The 22,351-nt window shown below is 46.8% G+C and overlaps 1 protein-coding gene across 5 annotated transcripts in view; it reads right to left on the reverse strand.

Annotated features, from left to right (window-relative positions):
• Positions 1-8,844: 8,844 nt before the first annotated feature.
• LOC102913738 (uncharacterized) overlaps positions 8,845-22,351 on the reverse strand; it is a 52,477-nt gene continuing 38,970 nt past the window's right edge. For 3 of the 5 annotated variants that reach the window (XM_076572297.1, XM_076572301.1, XM_076572299.1), the window contains 3 exons: positions 18,339-18,512; positions 15,886-17,996; positions 8,845-15,225 (listed from right to left, as the gene is read on the reverse strand). The gene's annotated coding sequence lies outside the window, so the exon portion shown is untranslated. Of the gene's footprint in view, positions 15,226-15,885; positions 18,000-18,338; positions 18,513-22,351 lie in introns of all 5 variants that reach the window. The other 2 variants (XM_076572298.1, XM_076572300.1) reach the window with 1 other exon arrangement.

Consider the following 22,351-nt stretch of genomic DNA (forward strand, 5'->3'; position numbering starts at 1 on the left):
GAGGCCTCCGTGTCCGGGCGTCGGGTCGGCCGTGATGTGGGCTCTGGTGAGCTCAGGTTAGCCCCGCCCCAGAGCCTTGGACCAGAGCCTGCACAGTCCTCCAGGAGGGGCGGAGGGAGTGCTGGTGACATGGTGAGAGATGTCATGGGAGGGAGCCGAGGCTAGACTCTGGTGTGAAGGCTAGACCTGGGGTGTCCAGTGCGTCCGGACATTGTCCCGCCCTCAAGGCCATGATGGACAGGCGAAGTTTCTGGTCAGTCAGTGAACCCCAAGATGGCAGGCTGCAGGCTGAGGTCACACTGAGGGACCGGAAGTTGCAGGTGTGGTCAGGACATTGATTGACAGGCACAGCGGCAGTCGATGCAGTTCTCCACCCACTGCCTGGAAGTTTCCAGTCCTGGGAGGAGGAAGCGATTGGGTGTCAGTCAATGAATCCCAAGATGGTGGCCAGGAGGCTGACCCCACACTGCCGACCGTTAACTGCAGACGTGGGATTGCCTTTGTGAACCTGACCCTTGGTGCCAGGAGGAAGCCTCGCATATGGAACGCTGACATCACAGGGCAGAAGTGCTACAGCATCACCCTGAACCCAGGGCCAGTGAGAGAAGCACACCCTGAACCCAGGGCCAGTGAGAGAAGCACACCCTGAACCCAGGGCCAGTGAGAGAAGCACACCCTGAACCCAGGGCCAGTGAGAAGAACACCCTGAACCCAGGGCCAGTGAGAGAAGCACACCCTGAACCCAGGGCCAGTGAGAAGCACACCCTGAACCCAGGGCCAGTGAGAGAAACACACCCTGAACCCAGGGCCAGTGAGAGAAACACACCCTGAACCCAGGGCCAGTGAGAGAAACACCCCGAACCCAGGGCCAGTGAGAGAAGCACACCCCGAACCCAGGGCCAGTGAGAGAAGCACACCCTGAACCCAGGGCCAGTGAGAAGAACACCCTGAACCCAGGGCCAGTGAGAAGCACACCCTGAACCCAGGGCCAGTGAGAGAAGCACACCCTGAACTCAGGGCCAGTGAGAGAAGCACACCCTGAACCCAGGGCCAGTGAGAGAAACACACCCTGAACCCAGGGCCAGTGAGAGAAACACACCCTGAACCCAGGGCCAGTGAGAGAAACACACCCTGAACCCAGGGCCAGTGAGAGAAACACACCCTGAACCCAGGGCCAGTGAGAGAAACACACCCTGAACCCAGGGCCAGTGAGAGAAACACCCCGAACCCAGGGCCAGTGAGAGAAGCACACCCCGAACCCAGGGCCAGTGAGAGACACACCCCGAACCCAGGGCCAGTGAGAGACACACCCTGAACCCAGGGCCAGTGAGAGAAACACACCCTGAACCGAGGGCCAGTGAGAGAAGCACACCCTGAACCCAGGGCCAGTGAGAAGCACACCCTGAACCCAGGGCCAGTGAGAAACACACCCTGAACCCAGGGCCAGTGAGAGAAGCACACCCTGAACCCAGGGCCAGTGAGAAGAACACCCTGAAACCAGGGCCAGTGAGAAGCACACCCTGAACCCAGGGCCAGTGAGAGAAGCACACCCTGAACCCAGGGCCAGTGAGAGAAGCACACCCCGAACCCAGGGCCAGAGAGAAGCACACCCTGAACCCAGGGCCAGTGAGAGAAACACACCCTGAACCCAGGGCCAGTGAGAAGCACACCCTGAATCCAGGGCCAGTGAGAGAAGCACACCCTGAACCCAGAGCCAGTGAGAGAAACACACCCTGAACCCAGGGCCAGTGAGAAGCACACCCTGAACCCAGAGCCATCTCTGCCTCTGACCAAGGACACCGACTGATCCCGAGCAGGATCCCTTCTCCCGAGAAGCCCGTCTGCCTGTCCGGTGCGGGCTGCGCTTCCCACCCTGGCGGGGGCCGCCGCTCGCCTGGGCGCAGATCTTCATTCACCCCGGGGCGGACACAGGAACCGTGCCGAGGGGGACTGGGCGGGACCGGGCGGGACTGAGCGGGACCGAGGGGGACCGAGGGGGACCGAGCGGGACTGAGCGGGACCGAGGGGGACCGAGCGGGACCGAGGGGGACCGAGGGGGACCGAGCGGGACTGAGGGGGACCGAGGGGGACCGGGCGGGACCGAGGAGGACCGGGCGGGACCGAGGGGGACCGAGCGGGACTGAGCGGGACCGAGGGGGACCGAGCGGGACCGAGGGGGACCGAGGGGGACCGAGCGGGACTGAGCGGGACCGAGGGGGACCGAGGGGGACCGAGCGGGACTGAGCGGGACCGAGGGGGACCGAGCGGGACCGAGGGGGACAGAGCGGGACCGAGCGGGACCGAGGGGGACCGAGGGGGACCGGGCGGGAACAGCAGCACTCCCCGCAGACCGGCAGGGCCTCCATCCTGCAGGCTTCCCCTGGAGCGGACCGAAGCTGAGGACGAGAAGCCGCCGCAGAGCCGGGCTGGGAAGCCCTCGGGGTGGAGCAAAGCTCCAGGAGAGGAGCGGGGTTGCCCCATCCTGTGTTAGCCGCTTCCGTCCCGGGGCCCCGGCTGCGGGTGTCACCCGGCTCCAGACAGCGGGCACCGCTCCTCCGGAGCCGGAACACGGGCAGAAGGGCAGGTGAGGGGCGGGGCACAGAGAACACTGCTGGGTCCCTTGACTGTGGCTGAACTGGAGCAGGGGAGGAAAGATTAAGATTCCAGTTGTCAATCCACCCTCAGGACACGCCCACAGCCTTCCTGTCAGTCACCGCCCAGGACACGCCCACAGCCTTCCTGTCAATCATCCCTCAGGACCTGCCTACAGCCTTCCTGTCAATCATCCCTCAGGACCTGCCCACAGCCTTCCTGTCAGTCATCGCCCAGGACACGCCCACAGCCTTCCTGTCAGTCATCGTTTAGGACACGCCCACAGCCTTCCTGTCAGTCGTCGTTTAGGACACGCCCACAGCCTTCCTGTCAGTCATCGCTCAGGACACGCCCACAGCTTTCCTGTCAATCACTCAGGACACGCCCACAGCTTTCCTGTCTATCACTCAGGACACACCCACAGCCCCTATCAATCATCGCTCAGAACACGCCCAGGAAAATAGCTACTCAGCATCTAGCACTCTACGCACCGAGCATCCAGCACTCTCCCCAGAGTCATCAGTACTCTACCCACTGAGCAGCGAGCACTCAGTTGCCTCCGGTGCGGGAACCTGGGTTTTCCCCCTCTCCCTGCACCTCCCCACCCCCGTCACTTCCCCAGCTCCGTCGCCGCCCCACCCTCCTCCTATTATTATTATTATTTTCATTTTTTTCTCCCTTTCTTCTTTTCCGAGTCGTTATTTTTATTCCTCTTTTAACGAGCGCTCCCCACGCAGCCCTCACTTTCGGCCCGCCCCTCCCCCTCCCTCCCATCCACGCAGCCCCCCTAAACTCTGCCCACAATCCTCTGCGCCTCCTTTTCTTCTTTAACTCCTGGGAGAAACTGAGTCTATTATTTGGGGTCGGGGAAGGTGCGGATGATGCCAGTCGCGGGGAGGTAACTATCCGCAGAGGCCAGGCTTGGGGGTGGCGGCTCCCAGCATGCTCGGCGCCTTGCCCGAGTGTCAGGTGGGATGTTGAGGGAGTGTTTGCTTGGTTGCTCGGGTCCGTCCGCAGTCGGCGCGCGACCCCTGCCGCTCCCCGGAGGGTTTGCACCCGGCCCTGATTCTGTCTGAGGCTAGGGAGTTGGGGGTGGGGTGGGAAATGTGGGTGCTTGGCTTGGTACTATCAGTGGGGTGAGTGCTGGGTGCTTAGTACTCACTACAGTGTTTAGTGTCTAGCAGAAAGACCGTGGCAGTGGGTGCTGAGTGCTTAGTGCTTATTTACAAAGATCGTGGCAGTGGTGATGGGGCATGGAGAGAGGTGGCCCGGGGTGTGACTTGGTGTTTCTAATGACGTCACTGTGTCAAACATGTGGGTCTCCGATGTAGAAAAGGGGCTATGAGTGCTTGGCTTGGTACTATCAGCGGGTGGATGCTGAGTACTTAGTGCTTAGTAGGGAGACCTTGGGAGTGGCTCGCATAGGATGATGGGTGAAGGTGAGAATTGGCCTGCGGTGGGCCGAGGTGTCTCTCGTGATGTAACTGCATAAATCACGTGGGTGCTGAGTTTAGTGCTCATTGCAGTGTTCAGTACTTAGCAGAAAGACCGTGGCAGTGGGTGCTCAGTGCTCAGTGCTCAGTGCTTATTTACAAAGGCCTTGTCAGTGGGTCGCATAGGATGATGGGAGATGGTAAGGGTGAGAGGTGACTTGAGGGGGGGGACTTCGTGTCTCATGACGTCATTACATCAATCTCGTGGGTCTAGGACCTAGGGCAGGGGCTGTGGGTGCTTGGCTCCTTACTGTCAGCCGGGTTGGTGCTGAGTGCTTAGTGCTTAGTGGGAAGACCGTGGCATGTGCTGAGTAGTTAGTACAAAGACCATGGCGGTGCTGAGTGCTTAGTACAAAGACCATGGCAGTGGTTGCTGGGTGCGCGTGTTGTACCCAGAGTCCCCCAAAGACCACTAAGAGACCAAATCCGAGGCAAAGCAGAGTTTTTATTTCGAGGTAACCCGGGGGCTCCCCGGGCGTCTGACGCAGCAGCAGAGCAGGGGAGACCCCAAGGAGCCAGGGGGCGGGATCTTTACAGGGTAAAGTTGGGGGTCACAGAGGGCATGGGAACTGACTCGGGATTGGTTTATGCGAGTGTCAATCATGTTAGTGACTTTTCATTGGCTGGGTCAGTTGGGGGTCACAGTTATTCTAAGGCAGGCCTGGACAAGTCCCAGACTGACCTTGGGCTGTCCCGGGCCGGCCCAGCAGTACTGCCCGGGGCTGCTCAGTGACTGTCTCCCTGTCCCTGCTGGCTGGGGCATCAGTGATTGTCTTTTGTTCACGGCCCTCCCAGAATTGCTCAAGGCTCAGGGACCTGGAATTGAGGCCTGATCTCCGGGAGAAGACTGAGCAGCCTGTTCTGGCCTCTGCCTGGTCCTTTCCCTTTCTACTCTGTGGAACGACCGTGGCAGTGCCGCGCATAGGGTGACGGGCGATGACGGTGAGAGGTGGCGGGGTGTGACTTGGTGTCGCTCATGACCTCATTTATTCTGTCAATCAGGTGGGTCTAGACAGCTAAGATGCCAGACAGAATGAACTATCGGGAGACAGTGGTTTTATTCCCCTTTCAAAAAATGTAGGTTCTCTGGGGAATTTTTTTCTTATTGCATTCTACCTTTGAAGAATGTCTTTGTCTTAAAAATAAAATGTAGCACATTAAGTGGCCTTTGTATTGAATCGTTTTCTGAGTGTGATAATTCTAATGCTGTGCAGGTAGATGTGTAACTCATCACTCTAGGAGTAGGGGTTGGCTGTAACTTTCTAAGGACAGCTCTGAATTTTGAGTTTACAGATATTCATGCGGTTCTTTTTCCCCACTTCAACCTGACAGCCTGGTGTCATGGCATGTACATCTGTCTGTTCTTCTCAAGGTTTGTCCTCTGTAATCCAGTCATGAAATACAGTAGTGTTTTTAGTCTGATCTTCCACTTGTTTCCTCTGTGTCCTTTGGGGAATATCTTTATCATATTTCAAAATATGGGTTTGTTAGTTTATCCTTTGCCAAGTGCCTTGGAAAAGCTAATCGTTGACTTCTTTTCCTTCCTTCCTTCCTTCCTTCCTTCCTTCCTTCCTTCCTTCCTTCCTTCCTTCCTTCCTTCCTTCCTTCCTTCCTTCCTTCCTTCTTTCCTTCCTTCCAAATGTGGTATTGCTGTATGTAGCCCAGGTTGTCCTCTGTTAGGGTCCATGAGAAGTCCCATAAAAGGCCACCAGTCACACATGCCATCAACAAGAACATTTATTAAAAATTACCACCGGTTGTGATGGCACATGCTTGTAGGATTTGCTGAAGGAGGTGGAGGCAGGAGGATCGTGAGTTTGAGGCCAGCCTGGGCTACACATTAATAGAATAAAAACAAACAAAATGAGCCAGGCAGTGGTGGTGCACACATTTAGTCTCAGCACTTGGGAGGCAGAGGCAGGTGGATCTCTGTGAGGGTTCAAGGCCAGCCTGGTCTACACAGTGAGATCCAGGACAGGATCCAAAGCTACAGAGAGAAACCCTATCTTGAAGAAAACAAAATTACCAACATGGTTAGACGTAACCATCTGACAAAGTGGCAAACGGTGGCCCTGAGAGAAGCATACCAGCCCCTTTTAAGCAGGGTTAGGGGAATTCCAGGGAGGAGAGACCAGTCTGGGGGCTGATTGGTGGGTTTAAACAAAAATTTTACCAGTTGTTATAGGATTGGTGGTAGGAGGCTTTAGTGGTTAGGAACTTTCCAGCTGCAGGGTAGGAAAAGCTATTTTTAGCTAGCAGAAAGCTGTGGGGCACCTGGGGATAGGTTGTCCCTGAGTTGTGGTTTTCCTGAGAACAGCTCGCTCAGCTCCAGGAAACCAAAACTAAAGCCTGGTCGCTGGCAAGGGTACTAGAAGCCTGTCCCCCAGAGCGGAGGGGTCCGTGCTGGGGTTTGAGAGGCCATCCGTCCCACGGCACACAGTCCAGCCTCGAGATGCAGGCAGCGTTGGGTGGGTGCGTGGCTGGGTGGCCGGGTGGCCTGGTGGCACTAAGAGAATAAATAACAAAATTATTTGTGACTCATCAGGAATAAATTCAGCAGTTTTAATATGTAAAATAACTTTTTCTGCACATTGAGAGTCAGTAACTATGTTAAGAGATTCTGTAAAATCCACTAATACCATCAGAATAGCATATGATTCTGACTTTTGGACAGAATTAGAAGGGCTTTGAGCCACTTTGCTTAAATTTCCTGATTTATAACCTACCTTTTCTGATTTGTTTACATAAGTATAAAATGTAGGGGCTCCAGAAATTGGTGTTCCCCATACAATATAGGAAAAAATCCAGTTAGTTCTCTTTATAAATTGAATTCTCTTGCTTTTAGGATATTTGTTGTTAAGCTCTCCAGAAAATTACTGCAAGCTCATTGTCATGGTTCACTTTCTGCTCATAGTTTGTCTATTTCATCACTAGTAAAAGGTGCTACAATTTCTGCTGTGCCTATTCCTCCTAATTGATGAAGTCTCAATTTAAAATCAAATCGGAAATCTTTCCCACATGTCTTTAATTTCTTACTCTATGTGGTAGAAATATCCATTTAATATAATATCTTCTCTCTGCATTAAAATCACTGTAGGGGAATGCATAGAGGATAATATAATCAGAATTCAGTTAAGCTCTGGATCCACATGATCCACATGTGCATCCTTTAATTTCTTTTCCATCAAAGCCAATACTCTCTCAGTTTCAGCTGATAATTCTCTTGGTCACCATTTAAGATTCGAAACAAATTACTCAGTTCATGATTTTCTACCCCAATACTGGGCTGCGGATTGGAGGAAAGTCACAATCTTTAAGAGTCCACAATTGATCTCTCCTAATTTGCACTTTTTGGGATCTAATTTTTTGTAGACCTATTTTGTATCCTAAATAATTAATAGAATCTCCTCTTTATATTTTTTCTGGAGCAATATATGATCCCCAACAAGGCAAATTTTTCTTTACTTCTTCAAACATTCTTCTAAAGTATCTACATTTGAATTAGCTAGTAAGATGTCATCCATGTAATGGTAAACTATAGATTGAGAAAATTGTTTACGAATCATTTCCAGTGGCTGACTTACAGAATATTGACACAGAGTGGGGCTATTTAACATTCCCTGTAGGAGAACCTTCCTTAATATCTCTCTTAACAGGCCAAGAATTATTATAAGTAGAAACCATGAAGGCAATTTTTTCTCTGTGTTTTCCTTGTAAAGGTATAGTGAAGAAACCGTCTTTTAAATCAATAACTGTAAGAGTCCATGCTTTAGATAACAAAAAAGGCAAAGGAATTCCAGATTGTAGAGACCCCATTGGCTGAATTCTTTGTTAACAACTATTAGATCTGTTACTATTCTCCATTTTCCAAATTTCTTTTTAATAACAAATATAGGAGAATTTTGAGGGCTGGTTGATTCTTCAGTATGCTGAGAATTTAACTGGTCCTGGCCCAGCTGTTCTGAGACCTGCAGTTTCTCTGATGTTAAAGGCCATTGCTGAACCCATACCAGCTTGTCTGTTAACCATTTTAAAGGTAGGGCTGTTGGTGTCTGTGGAACATCAGCAGCTGTTGTGCCCTGTTCTTGTACAACCTGAATGGTCGGTGACTGTTCTTTATAATAACTTCTAATATTTTTTAGAAACATACATTAGTTTATGGTTTGTTTCTGAGATTGGAGCATTGTTAATCTGAGTATTTTGTTGCTGTAACAAATTATGTCTCCCTAAATTCATTGCAATGTTAGCCACATATGGCTTTAATTTATCTCTCTGTCCTTCTTGCCCTATACATTTAACCCATCTCATGCTCTGTTTTACCTGAGATAATGTTCCAATCCCTTAAAACTTTACATTTACTTCCTGAAGAGGCCAATTTGGATGCCAAGATTCTGGTGCAATTATTGTTACACTGTACTTATGTCTATAAGACCTACAACGACAACATCATTTATTCATATTTTTAATTTTGGTCTTTGTTCATTTATAGAAGTTTGTCAAAATATTGCTTTATGGTTTCTTCTGAATTTTTGTTCTCTGTTCTATGGCTGTCACATCTACTCTATGAAAGAATTTCCTGGTGCTGTAGTGTGCAATATTCCAAGCTCGAAATTTACATTTGGGTCACATTGTTGAACAAGCTTAGAAATATGGAAGGTCCTTATCATCTACCTAATATACATGCATAGTTATGATTGTACTTGCATACATGTGGTCAGTTATGGATGGGACACTAGGATTTGGATGTATTAATCTGTTTTGTGTGTGTGTGTGTGTTAGAAAAAATTCACCATCCGTCATTTTTAATTTAATGCTTATGATTAGAAGTTAATATTGGGAGTGGGGTAGGGATATAGCTCAGTAAATAAAGGGCTTCCCTAATCTATAAAAGTTCAGGGTTTAATCTCCAATTTCATATAACCCTGATTAGATCATGCATACTTGCAGTCCCAGTAACTCAGAATGTAGAGATCCGTTCTCAGTTATATAACAAGCTTGAGGCAAGCCTAGGATACTTGACATTTTGTCTCAAAATCAAAAACAAACTGTCAACCAAAATGAATTCAGTATTATGTCATCACTAAAATTATTTGTACCAAAATAATTTATTACAGAGAATAGTTGGTCAAGGAAGTGAGTTAAGAGATCACTATTACATTATTTTTAGAACACTATGAACAATCTACATAATCCTCGAAGAAAACATATATCTAACTTTCTCTGTATTTATATATGTTTATAAAATTTATTTTATTTTATTTTTGGTTTTTCAAGACAGGGTTTCTCTGTGTAGCTTTGGTGCCTGTCCTGGATCTCACTCTGTAGATCAGGCTGGCCTCGAACTCACAGAGATCTGCCTGGCTCTGCCTCCTGAGTTCGGGGATTAAAGGCGTGTACCACCACTGCCTGGCTAATGTGCTTTTTTAAAATACAATTTTATTTTATTTTTGGTTTTTTGATACAGGGTTTCTTTGTGTAGCTTTGGTGCCTGTCCTGGATCTCAGAAAAAAAATGCTTTTGTCTGGAGATGGCCCTGGCCCTGGATCTCTCTGTAGCCCAGGCTGGCCTCAAACTCACAGAGATCTGCCTGGCTCTGCCTCCTGAGTTCTGGGATGAAAGGGTGCACCCCTACCATCTGGCTGTTTATAAAATTTTATGTGTCATAAATTTCTTGATGATGTAGGTAAAACTATTTTTCTTATTAAAAGTCACAGGGTGAGAAATCAGTAAAGCACTTGCCTTATAATCATGGGGTCTTGGGATTGATTGCTGATTCCATGACAAAGCTGGGCATGGTGATGTGCACTGGTAATACCAGCACCAGGGGCATGGAGAACAGAGGATTGCTTTTGGCTCACTAACCAGCCAGCCTAGCTTGATAGATGAGGCTGCTGGCAAATGTGAGGCACATGAGTTTGTCCTTCGGTGCCACCCACTAAGATCCTGAAGGAATGATAACTTTATTTTTCTCGCCAGAGACCTGTATGGAAGAAGCTTACCGTAGTATTTTCAGTGATTTGCATTAGCTCTCCTGTTCTCTGTGCAAGGAGGAAAAGCCAGTTGTGTGAATGTGATTGAAATCTAGATCATGGTACAGATAAGAGTGGAAACTATACATCACAATGAAAATGAATTGTCTACTAATTTAGTAAAATATAATTGAACATATATATACAGTATTCTATCTGAATGTATGCCTGCATACTAGAAGAGGGTACCAGATCTCATTAGGTGGTTGTGAGCCACCATGTGGTTGCTGGGAATTGAACTCAGGACCTCTGGAAGAGCAGTCAAAGAACATATTTTTAAAGTTGGGAAATTATATAATTTGTTTCAGCAAATAAAGACTTCATTTATAAATAGGGTACAATTGAAGCTACGAGATGAAATGTTTGGAGAACTTGTGAAGTATGAATCATCATTTTGACACCAATACTCTTGTTAAAGTTGGAAAAGGGATAAATTTATGAGATGCATTATTTTGCTTGTAATGTAACTGTTGTATTCTTTTTTAAATTTTTTATTATTTTATTTATTTTGGTTTTTTGAAACAGGGCAGCTAGTGCTGCCCTGGAACTCACTTTGTAGACCAAGCTGTCCTTGAACTCACAGAGATCCACCTGCTTCTACCTCCCATTATATTCTTTTGAAAGATATTTTTCTTTCTGTGTAATAGTTACAAATAAAGCAAAATAAGTGCTTAGACAATAGATACTGCAAGGAGCATCAAAAGACATTGATGAATCAAAGGGGTTGATAGGAAAAATGTTTTTTAAAAATATCCCCATCCATAAGACTGTTTTAGGTTCACAAATAGATATGCTCTGATTTATTTTGCCTCTGCCTCCTGAGTGCTGGGATTAAAGGTGTGATGTAATTACATTTTAATTAAAAATTCATTTGATGAAGATGCTGTCTTTTCTCCAATATATATTTTTGGCATCTTTGTCAAATATCAAGTGGCTTGCTGAGGGCCACAGAAATATGAAGTAGGAATTCAGCTGACTATGACAAAGCTAATACCTGGAAGAAGCCAAGGGCCCTTTCCACTTGGTGATATTGGCATTTGAATATTAGCTGTTTCCTGCTATGAATTTCATGTGTGATATTATAGCTTTCCCATTTGATCTAAGAACTTCTAGCTGTGTGGTTCATCATTCATCAGGCACAGTTTTTCCCTATACAATTAAGGTATTCGGATAACTTCCCCCAACTGTGTTGACAACAGTCACACGGGCAAGACTTCTTTTTTCTAGGCTTTTGTTTCCCCTTTTCAGTATTAGACTCAGATGCCTGCCTTCTGTAATCATCTCACTTAGCAAGTATCCAGGGCCAGGGCCATCTCCAGACAAAAGCATTTTTTTCTGAGATAGCTCTCAAACATCCAAGGACACACTGCAGATAGGTAAGCATCCAGACCCCCTGCTAGTCTCCTTAAAATAAGGTAAATATCCATAAGGAGACAACCCCCAAGGCCGGCGGATATTAGGCACAAAGCCTTGTTTCTTGTGCAAATTAAGCTTAAACCTTCCTTTCTCCCATAGCCCAAGTGGTATCCCTAGACGTCCCCTTTAACAGTGATCTCAGAACAAGAGGGCTTTTACACACCAGGTACATCAAGCTGTGACACAGGCTGCCTAGTTACTGCCCCCCCCCCCCCCCCCGCCAGAAACGAGATTAGGCTGAGACAGATGCGGCTCCAAAGGAAAAAAAAAAAAGCAGTTTTATTTTACCCATGACTTAGTGACATAAAACTCCTAACATTTTACCTAACCACTTCTAAGAATATAGTTTGAGCACATACATTTCCCTTTTTGATCTATTAACTGATTTAAGCCCTTAGTTGACCCCACCTCCTTTAATTACTCCCCTTTTGGGGTTACAAATGATAGTTGACAATTACTGCTCTTTGTGTAGACCTTATCACCTCCTTTTTGACCCTGTAAGAATTCAAGCCTGTGTCACCTTGTCTTGGGCAGAGAATTGCTGCTTGTATGGGTATATAACTGGAAACCTCAGAGGCTTGAGGTGGGACTAGATTAAGAACTAGAAGAATGAGATGGAAGATGAGGAAGAGCTTGATGAAAAAGAATGAGATGGGAAAGAACAAGATGAGAAAGAACTAGATGGGAGAATTAAGGCAGAACTTAGAACAGCAGAAAAGAGGAGAGAGAAATCAGACAAAGGAGCTAAGCATGAAGAACAGAAATGAAGCTATGTAGAGAGAGAGCTGACTCAGAAGAATAGAGTGAATGGACTAAAGAGTTTTGTATACATAGACTTGAGTATCCCTCAGATTAATTAATTTGCTGCTGGTAGTTTTTCTTTTGGAACTCTGGGAAAAGACTATATGGAGAGGGGCTGGACCCCAGTAGTCTTTCTTAGTGGCTGTAGTACAACTACTCATGTTTGGCTTTCTATTTTATTCCATTAGTCTCCATGCCACTATCTCATAACAGAGCATTTCATGGGTGTCCCAGCTGTATGCCTCCTTGGACTTCTGGTTTTTGCACTCTGTTGCTCAGGCCTGCCTCCTACTTCTGTATATGTGATTATTACAGTTCATGAGCAAAGGGGGTAGACTCCTGAGATGGCCTTTGAAGTTGCCCAGAAGTAGCTGTCATACGTCCTGAGAGAAAGACCTCATCATGGTGACTTTCCCCTTCTCATTACTTGTATCTGTTTTTGAAGGTGGAAGTTTGTCAAAGATCTGTTTCCAGAAGTGTTTCTAAAGAAGCACAGAAGACAGATAAGATTTCCTCAAAGGGATGTGACCTGGGGTTATTCAACTCTGGACTAAAGAAATACTGGACAGACTGCTACTCCTTAGTTACACACTCTGCATACCTGGCACACCTGGCAGTTGCGGTGCTTCTCTGGTCTGAACGTTAGAGTGTATCTTGATCTACAAGGAAGAGCACAGCATAAGGTTGACATTCGACCTAGGGTTGTGATCTCAGCTCTGTTGCTCCATAACTCAACATTATATGGCCACAAAGTCCATAGAAAAATACATTCCAATCACAAAGTCAGCTTTTTTATTTAAAAGATTAGCACTTGATATAGCAAGACACTATCTGGAGCTGTTTGTTGACAGGGTTACATGTTGGTGTCAGTGGGTGTGTGTTTGTCTTTGCAAAACTGGGATGGGAAAACACAGAGTTGGGTTCAAGGGGAAGCAGAATCTCCTGCTCTGGGATGAATATGCTGATGTTGAACATGCAATGGATTACGTTCACATCTCTCTGAGTGGTGCCAACATCTGTGTCACAGAGTGGCATCTCAGCATTATGAATATATTAAGTTCCCAGGCACAGCAACTTAGTGGGGGAAGAACTGATTTTAGTTCACAGGCCCGGGTTACAGTCCATTTTGCAGAAGTCAAGTAGGAACTCAGCTAGTCACGCTGCACACACAGTCAAGGGCAGAGAGGAACAAATGGACCCATGCTGCCTACCTGCCTCTTCCTGTGCTCTGTTCTTCACTTACACAGTTCAGGCCCCAGTGAAATGATTCTGCCCATTTTAGGATGAGTCTTTGCATCTCAGTTAACAGACCATAAAATCTTACTCAGACATGCTCAGAGTCAATCTGACCTAAGTAATTCCTCATTGAGGGCCCTTCTTTCCAGGTGACTAGTTTGTATCAGTCTGATAACAAAAACTAACAAGTGCACTTCCTCAGCATCATTGCCAGGCTTTGAACATGTTTGTGTCTTGCATCTACAGCCTTGGTTCTCAACCTGTGGTTCACCACTCTTTTTTTTGGGGGGGGCGCGTTGCACATCAGATATCCTACATATCATATATTTACATTATGATTCATAACAGTAGCAAAATTACAGTCATGAAGTAGCAACAAAACAACATTATGGTTAGGGGTCACCACAACATGAGGAACTGTATTAAAGTGTAATAATAGCATTAGGAAGGTTCTGAACCACTGATCCAGGATCTCTAGTGGGGTCCTAGGCTGACCGCTCCTAAACATGAAAGGACTTGCAAAGAAATTTCCTGAATGTCTTTGCCAATAAGGAAACTCATATTGTGTGTGGCAGAAATCCAGCTTTCTGTCCATCTTTACTACCCAGTAAGAACAGACAACTCTGAAGTACTCAGTACAACAGACTTCTCACAGGCTGATAACAGATTTTAGTCACACTGTGACCTCCTCTGACCACATCACTCCCCTATGGGTACTTGTTTCTAGGCTGTGCAGTCTTCCTCTGGCGCAAACACTTCCTGGATGATTGCTCTTTCCTTTCTAACCCAACAGAATCCATGTATTTATTTTTAAGAGCAGTAATGAGGAGCCTTTTCTTTATTGTATCATATCCTCCTCTTTTCTTCATCTTCTAGGGCGCAGATGGAGCCAGGCTCTGAGAGGATTCGAGTGCAAAGAGATTTGGTGAGCCGGACAATGAAGACTTCCCAGTTTTCATGGCGAGACTCCATGAGAAAACTCTGGGTACAAGAGGCAGAAGTAAAGTCCAAAGGGAAAATGTAGAACAAAAAGCCTGGTGAATAGTATTAAGAGATTCCCTTGAAAAAATTTCCTGGAGGAAAAAGTCAGGAACAAAAGGCTGGCATAACCACCAGGAGAAAAGTTGTGAAATATCCACAAAGTGTGAAAAGCTGAGCGCAATGGCTGAAGGACAGAGAATGATTTACCCAGAGGAAATTGTCAGAATAGTAAAGTCTCTTTCTCCACATAATCAACCCACATGTAAAGTGAGTCAGATTTAAAAAGAAACTAAAAGACACTGAGCATGAAGATAGGTAGCAATAATGGGGAAATGGCCTCCGTGCCTTCACAGGGCCGGAACTTAAGGCAAGAATGTCTCCCACGCTTTCCGGGATGGTGCATGAATGAGGATGCCCTGGTTTACAGAACAATTCCCAACACGATAATAGTTACACTGGGGAACCTTGGCAAGAAACGTTAAGGAAGAAAAGCCTTTCCAATGGGGTTTTGATCTGGTTCAGCTGTTCCCATACATCGTTGGAGGTGCTGTCCTCGGAGGCAGCTTGAGTGTGGCTGTCCGGCTTCCGCGGCTTCCGTACACACCAGAACAAGGCTGTCGCCAAGCAACAGACCCAAGCCCCTGTTACAACAGAGCTCAGCAGCAGAACCAGGAAATCTGTAAGATAGGCAAAAGACCGATGAACTCAAAAAGAAGAGCTATCACCAAGGGAACAGAAGAACGCCAACAGTGGCCCACCTACATTAAGTGCCTAAGAGGGGCACTGTGGGGACAAGTCCCTTTTCATAACTGCAGCGACAGTTTGTCATTTTACAGTGTGGTAAGCTATGGCTGAGATGCCGGACTTTTAAGACAGTCGTCTCCCGGGGCACCAGGCAGACATGGTCTCTCCCAACTCCACATGACAGGGGTTGTTTCTGGTCCCAGAGAGTCTGGCTCAGGATCAGGGACAATTTCAGAGTCTCTATCTTAAGCAAAGTTAAAGAACACAACTATACGAATTTAAAGTTACACTACCCAATATAGTAGCCATAGGCCAGTGTACTTATTTTTAAATGAACTACACACACACACACACACACACACACACACACACACACACACACACAAGTGTCAAGCACTAGCGACATGTTAAAAGGTAGTGGTCAACACCCAGCTATGGCTACCCTAACTTACGCAAACCCCAAACTTCCCCGCTGCGACAGAGGGCCGCTGACAGTGCCGCTGACAGTGCCCCTCAGAACAATTCTTTTTTTTTTTTTTGGTTTTTCGAGACAGGGTTTCTTTGTGTAGCTTTGCGCCTTTCCTGGAACTCACTTGGTAGCCCAAGCTGGCCTCGAACTCACAGAGATCCGCCTGGCTCTGCCTCCCAAGTGCTGGGATTAAAGGCGTGCGCCACCACCGCCCAGCAAGAACAATTCTTTATGTCACAAACTTGGCCACCTCTGAAATGGAATGACAAATGGATTTCACAATCTCTCCCTTGGGCTACTCATACATGTGGGTCTCCCACCTGGCAGCCTGACAGGTTAGTGCTGGTGAGCCACAAAAATATGGAGAAGGAATTCAGCTGATTATGGCAAAGCTGATACCTGGAAGAGCCAAGGGACCCTCCAGAGGATAAAGGCAAAACTCAAGAAGCATTGGTGATACTGGCTTTTGAACGTATTAGCTGTTTCCTGCAGTGAATCTCTCGTGTGCTGTTGTAGCTTTCCCATCTGATTCTTTTCTAAGAACTTCTAACAGTGAGGTTGATCATTCATTGGGCACAACTTCCCCTATCCAATTGGAGCATTTGGATAACTTCCACCAACTGTGTTGATAACAGTCACATAGTCAAGACCCCTTTTTTTTCAGGCTTTTGTTCTCCTTTTTAGACTTAGACTCAGAAGCCTGCTTTTCTGTAATTATCTTCATTAGCAAGTATCTGCCCAGGATTATCTCTGGACAAAAGTATTTTATCTGAGATAATTCTCAAACATCCAAGGATAGACTGCAGATATATAAGCATTCAGACCACTTGCTAGTCTCCTGAAATAAGGTAAATATCTATACTGAGACAACTACCAAGGCCAGGTGGATGTTAGATACATAGCTTTGTATCTTGTGCAAATTAAGCTTAAACTCTCTTTCTCCCATATCCCAAGTAATATTCCTAAGTTCTAAAGATTACCCCTTTAGAACTCAGGAAATTTAGATCAACAGATGTGGAGTCTGCATGGGACTGGACTAGACCCTCTGCATAGTGAGACAGTTGTGTTCCTTGATGTGCTTCAAGGGCCCCCTGGCAGTGGGATCAGAATCCATCCCTGGTGCATGAGCAGGCTTTTTGGAGCCCACTACCTATGGTGGGACACCTCCCACAGACTTGAGGTGGGGGGGGGCCTTGGATCTGCCTCTACTAAATGTACCTCCCCTTGGGAGGCCTTACCTTCTTGCAGGAGGGAATTGGGGGTAGGTTGGGAGGGGGAGGCTGGAGAGGCGGGAGGAGGGAAGAGGAGGATCTTTGGTATGTAAAATGAATAAAAATTTTTCTTAATAAAAAAATTTTATTAAACTCTTAAAAAAAGATTCCCCCTTTAACTATTAACTCAGAACAAAAGGGATTTTATATACCAGGTACATCAAGCTGTGATGAAGGCTATCTCGCTAGTGAGTACACTTCCCCAACCTGCCAGAAAACAGCAGAGATAAGCTGAGACAGATCCAGCTCCAAAGGAAAAAAAGGCAGTTTTATTTTACTCATGACTTATAGTAACATAAAACTCCTAACATTTTGCCTAACCACATATTCTATTCACATAAACAACATTCTAAGAATATTGTTTGAACACATAAATTCCCTTTTTTGATCTCTTAACCCATTTTAGTCTTTAGCTGACTTCACCTCCTTTAATTACTCCCTTTTTGGGTTGTAAATGAAGCGGACAATCACTGCTCTTTGTGCTGATCTTATCACCTCTCTTTATGACCCTTTGTCAAAGTATTACTGCTTCCACAGCACTTGTAGAATTTGACTTAGAAGAATAAAGAGAGTGAACTAAAGAGCTCAGTTTACTTAGATTCACTCAACATCCCTCAGATTAATTCTTCACCACTGGTAGCATCTCTTCTGGAACTCTGGGAAAAGGCTATATATAAGGAGCTGGACCTCTATAGTCTTCATTAGGTTAGTTCCACATGTTCTTGTTTTCCTAAGTGGTCAGATAAAGCAAGCCTTCCTCTATTCAAGGGGAGGTGGCAGGAGGTGGTCTAGAGACAGACAGGTCCAGGGGACGGGAGGGACCTTCACAGGGGGTCGTGCGACAGTGGTCTTTCAGGTGTGAGCAGTTCTTAGTCCTCAGGGCCCTTGCAGAAGAAGTCACTGGCACGATGGTAGCATTGGGCACCGTCTGGCAAGGGTTGGGCTCCCAGTAATCAACGTCCAGCTGCTGAGGGACAGGAGCAGGAAGGAGAGGTTCAAAGGAAAACAAGGGTGTCACCATCACGTCTCTGGGCAGTAAACAACTGACCCCCCCAACCACTTCTCCACGGAGGCACCCTACACACAACAGACCTATATGACCACAGTCATCAGGAAGAAACTCATTCATCAACTCCCCTTTCTACCAGCAGAAATTCCCTAGTCAGCAGGGTGCTACAGGATGTCAGAGGCCTAAGCACTAGAGTGGGGAGAGGGCAAGGAACAATGGGGAGGGGGCAAGGGAGGGTGGCGGAGAAAAGGTTTCAACGCTAAAGCTTGGCGATCTGCAGTTTTTGCCTCCACTCACCTGACAGAGGGTTCCAGAGGAACCGGCGGGACACAGACACTGGAATCCGTTGATTTCATTCTGACAGTGGCCCCCATTCAAGCAGGGGTTGCCAGCACATTCGTAGGTGTCCCTTTCACAGTGATCGCCTGCGTAGCCAGGTGGGCAGACACAGCGACAGCCATTAACCAAATCCTGGAAAAGGAGAAGGGGCGAGAAACACACGGGCATTTTTCTATGTATTTACAAATACAGAACATCAGTGGTTTATCATGGCTGCTGTGGCTCTGGCAATTCGCTGACATGGCCACATGCTTAGCTCTGTCATGGACTAGCAGTTCTGAATTCATGCCTTTAAATGGCTCACAGGAGGCTAGGGTTGGTGAGGGACTTGGCTTTTCACCTGCATTTTTAATCCTACAGGGACAAGGTTCTCCTAGTATCACATAAATCTTAAGATTGCTTCCATTTAAGCAATGATTTACGTACCCGACAAGAGATGTTGTTCTGACTTTGGTCATGGCTGTCATTGATATCTAAAAAAATAAACAAGCCATCACATTGAAGAGGCTTCCCTGTGCTTCCAGTGAGATAAAGTTATTACATTGGGTGGGGACCCTCCCGCATCCTCCCTGACAAGGGAGTGGAACTTCACGTCATTGTTTTAATCACCTTATCAGATATGCCCAATTTTAACAGCTAATGAAAGGGAAAAATCAGTAGCCATCTTGAGAGATGCTTCCCTCTCCCCTCCTCCAAAGGGATTTGCTGACCAGCAGTTTTAGAAGTGATCAGAAGTTGAACTTAAGGCTGGGACAATAAATCTATGTATCCTGTGTGACACCTCAGTAAAACCCCCCATTCTGTCCCCTACAGACAAAGAGAAGCTTAAACCAGGATTCCTAAGTGTAGATAAGAACTTAGACCCCTTTTCCCTAGGTGGCTGTATCTGCTACAGGGACTTTGGAAAACAGAGAGTCAGGATATTCGACCAAAAGACTAAAAAGGGAGGCGGGTTAAAATAAATTATATGGTCTGTGCCTTTAAGAACTAGCCTCACAAAGAAAGGGGAGCACTCCTTCCAACCTCCCTGCTGTGAGTGAGAGATTTAGAAGAGCCTCCCTGGAGGTTTGTAAACTTAGAAAACACCTTACTTTTGCATTCTGTACCTAAAGTCTCCAGTGGTGGCTTTTGGGACGTGATCTAGGCACAAGACCCTCACTCTATTGTCTCAAAAAGGGGGTCTTAGACAAAGATATCTCAATATAGATAGACCCAGGCCAGTTTCAAGTCCCCAGAAATGATGGCGCTAGCCCCAGGAACAAGGATGTCTGAAGGTAACCAATTAACCACGAGATGCCCCTCTCCAGAGATAACATGACCAGACCCCGGAGAGGACTTGTAAAACTCCTGACAGGGCAAACAGATAAGATAAAGTCCAGGCCCGGGAAAAACTGGACCAATCAAGGATGGACCCGTACTAACCCCCTCCCCTCTAAGAAATTTTATGGGTTTTGCCCATAAAAACTAACTTCCCCAAGAAAGAGTAACTCTTCCCTGCCTTACTTGAGATGGCTTGAGTTGAGTTCCCTGTCATGACTTGTAACAGATAAACCTTGCTTTTGCATTCTGGTATGCTCGTCCTTGGTGGTCTCTCTGGGGGGTTACAATCTGGGCACAACATCCTGGACTTGGCAAAACAAGATATGGGGAGTAATGGACTCAACTGACTAGAAGTTGACCTCAGAGGAGAGTAGGACTGGAACAATAAATCTGAATGTATATATCCTGGGTTCAACAAAAGCAGGGCATAGGACCTGCTGTGTCGGATGTTGGATGGCGGGCCAAGCTTGCTTGTTTTGTTATTGAAAACCTCTGTGTGCTTGCATCGGATATCGGCTCTGTGGTGGTCTTGCTTGGGGGACTTGACCTGGCCACAACACTAACAAGTCAGATAAATTGCATGTTTTCCTTGCTGTGCTAACCTGGCCACTCCCTCTCCAAAACCAATCCCTTCCCACTATACTATAAGGTTTTCCTTCTATTCAGCCAGAGAGTGCCTACACAGCTCACACAAAACAGTGGATTCCATCCCCAGCACCACAAAGCGAGAGAAACAGAAGTCTCAGAAATGGAGCAGTGGGGGGAACAAGAGCCACCATCACCCAAGTTTCACAAAAATCAAAACAGACACAAGGTCACTCACTTATGTAGCAATTCTGACCCAGCCAGCCAGGAAGGCCATCACAGTAGTAGCTGGCACTCAGATTCTTACAGGATCTGGCATTTACACACCCCCTGGTGGTCCTCCCTCCCCAACCAGAAGGAGTTTCTTTCAATTCCAGAGAGCTGGGGGCAAAGAGCGAATCCTGGCCATGGGAAAATGATAGAAATCTAGCTGTTAGCTAATCACCCAGGCTGAAAAGCCACTGATCCCTTGAGAAACACCGACAGCCACTAGAATGTGGGGCTTAAAGTTAGCCAGACACAGGCTTCTGGTGTCTGTAAACTAGGCCATCAGTTGAATGACAAATGACCGTTGAAAAGACTGATGTAAGAACAGAGTATGTCATTTGGTGGGGATAATTTCCTTCAGAAGCAGATACCCAAGTTAACGGGAGGCAGGAGAATGGGGAGCCATTCTGGCAGATTACTATTCTTGGCTTGGAAGACATAAGGGAACTGATGGGCCACAGCAATACTGTCTTCCCTCAATGTCCCAAGTGAAGGATGGTTATGGTTCTTCAGTTTGCCTAATAAAACCAAGCAGTTCGGGGCTGGAGAGATGGCTCAGAGGTTAAGAGCACAGGCTACTCTTCCAGAGGTCCTGAGTTCAATTCCCCGTAACAACATACTGGCTCATAACCATCTATAATGAGTGCTCTCTTCTGGCATGCAGGCATATATGCAGGCAGAACAATGTATACACAATAAATAAATCTTAAAAAAACAAACAAAATAACCAAGCAGAACAGCTGAGGACCCAACCTAACCTACTAATTAATGAGGTTCAAATACCAAGCATAAAAAAAAGCAACCACAGGAGTCCATGACTTCAAATGAAAACAAATAAAAATCCTGACCCTAATGGAGACATCTACCCGGCTATCCCAGTGTAATGATAGATGATTAGCATTCTCATGAGAAAATGACTTTCCTGAGATGAAGTTTCAGAATTAAGTTTAATATTATTGGCAGGCAGGCACTAACCCAGCCTGTACGCCCAGGAAGGGGCAACCCAAGTCTACCTGAGTTGGGGGTGGGGTTTTCAGACCCAATCTGAACTTCCTTAGCTGGAAGGTCCTGTTTTGATATTCTTTCAAGGCAGAGAGAAGGAACTGGGCTGCAAGACTACGCAATTGGGCGTGTGGGAAAGTTGCCCCTTAGGTAGATAAGGGCACTGGTGCGTGTCTGGGCAGGAAGTGAGAGGTGAGGCTTTGAAAGAGAAAGGGCTCAATTCTGGAAACGAAGCCTGTTGTTCTGGCTCGGAGGGACCTCCCCTGTCCAGCAGTGTGTTTATTCTGATGACAGTTGACCTCTCTGAGACTCATCTCAGCTGGGAGCAGGCTCAAGGCCCTAGTGTAACTGGCACCCTTAGTTTCTCCAGAACAGCCTCCGTTAGCAGAGTCACTCTAGGTGGCTTTCTGCTTGGTCTTGGACAGAGATGCTGTTAGATGCCACAGTCAACTGCAACCAGGCACATCTGTAGTGGGCAAATCCTGTTCAGGCTTCCTGCAAATCAGCTTTCAGAAAGCAGGAAGAAACAACTCCAGGACAACATGTTCTTAGTTTACTAGCTGCCTTGAATCTTTCTTCAGCCTCAAGTCAGCCCTCCCATGGCTCCGGAAGAGAACACAGGCTGCAGTTAAGAGTCATCGAGGTCAAGCCTATAGGAGACCAGGCAGTTAAAGCAGCAGCCCTAGTGTTCACTGAGGGAGAAATCAAACAGTGTGGTTGTTAAATGCACACTCCTAGGCTCAACTAAGTGCTGGGAAGTCAGGGACAGTTGAGTGGCACCAGCAACCTACACTTCC

The sequence above is a fragment of the Peromyscus maniculatus genome, chromosome 5 (genome assembly GCF_049852395.1).
Source record: "Peromyscus maniculatus bairdii isolate BWxNUB_F1_BW_parent chromosome 5, HU_Pman_BW_mat_3.1, whole genome shotgun sequence".
NCBI classification, from domain to species: domain Eukaryota; kingdom Metazoa; phylum Chordata; class Mammalia; order Rodentia; family Cricetidae; genus Peromyscus; species Peromyscus maniculatus.